This window comes from Pinus tabuliformis, chromosome 5_1 (assembly GCF_031772625.1).
Source record: "Pinus tabuliformis cultivar Carrire ecotype Pingquan chromosome 5_1, CPIR1, whole genome shotgun sequence".
NCBI classification, from domain to species: Eukaryota; Viridiplantae; Streptophyta; class Pinopsida; order Pinales; family Pinaceae; genus Pinus; species Pinus tabuliformis.
The window spans coordinates 531,214,117-531,215,402 of record NC_142305.1 but is presented as its reverse complement, the minus strand read 5'-3'; the positions used below and the strand labels follow the sequence as shown (position 1 = coordinate 531,215,402).

At 25.3% G+C, this 1,286-nt stretch overlaps 1 pseudogene; it reads right to left on the bottom strand.

Moving 5' to 3' along the window:
- Positions 1-929: 929 nt before the first annotated feature.
- On the bottom strand, positions 930-1,049 carry LOC149165874 (5.8S ribosomal RNA; annotated as a pseudogene; the record flags this gene model as incomplete).
- Between the last annotated feature and the right edge of the window lie 237 nt (positions 1,050-1,286).

Genomic DNA, 1,286 nt, shown 5'->3' with positions numbered 1-1,286 from the left:
AGGGCTTTATAATATCAATATATTAATATTAGAGTTTATAATATTAATCTTAGGATTTAATATATTAAACCTAGAGTTTAATATATTAAACTAAGGGTTTAGTATTAATCTTAGGGTTTATTATTAATCCTAGGCTTTATAATATTAATCTTAAGGTTTATAATATTTGGTTTAATATTAGTGTTTAATATTGTAATGTTGGAATGGTAAAAAAACCTATCCAATGTCACAATTTGGCAAGCATTGTCGCAATGCGACAATAAGTGTGACAATCATTGCACAATGTTACATTACATTGCAATTTATTTAATGTCGCTTTACGACATTGAAAAATTAGGGTTTAATATTGATCCTAGGGTTTATATTATTGATCTTAAGATTTATAATCCTAAGGTTTAATATATTAAACTTAGGTTTGATATATTAATCTTAGGGTTTATAATATTAATCCTAGGGTTTCATATTATTCCTAGGGTTTATAATCCCTTGGGCTTATAATATTAATCCTAGATTTTATTATTAACATCTTAGGTTTATGATATTAATGTTATAGTTTATATTCTTAGGGTTTGATATTAGTCCTAAAGTTTATAATATTAATCCTAAGGTTTAATATTAATCCCTTGAGTTTAGAATATTAATATTAGGGTTTACAATCTTAGTGTTTATAATATTAATCATAGAGCTTATAATACCTTGGGTTTATAATATTTATCTTAGGGTTTATAATCCCTTGGGTTTATTAATCCCTTGAGTTTATAATATTATTAATCCCTTAAGCTTATAATATTAATAATCTCTTGTGTTTATCATATTAATCCCCAAGGGTTTATAATATTAATTCGTTGGGTTAATCATATCAGTCCTTAATATGTATAATAATATATTAAGGTTTATAATATTAATCTTAGGTTTGATATGTTAATCTTAGTGTCTATAACATCAATCCTAGGGTTTATGATTCACGAGATTCTACAATTCACACTAAGTATCACATATCGCTATGTTCTTCATCGTAACAAGAGTCAACATATCTGTTGCCAAGAGTCGTTTTTACTGCGACACCCTTTATAATCTCTTGGGCCTATAATATTAATTTTAGAGTTTAATATTAATCCCTTAGATTTATAATCCCTTGGGGTTATAATATTAATCTTAAGGTTTATTGTTAATCCTAGGGTTTAATATTAATCCCTTTGGTTTCTAATCCCTTGGATTTATAATATTAATAATCTATTGGGTTTATAATATCAATAATCCCTTGGGTTTATTATATTATTGATAAT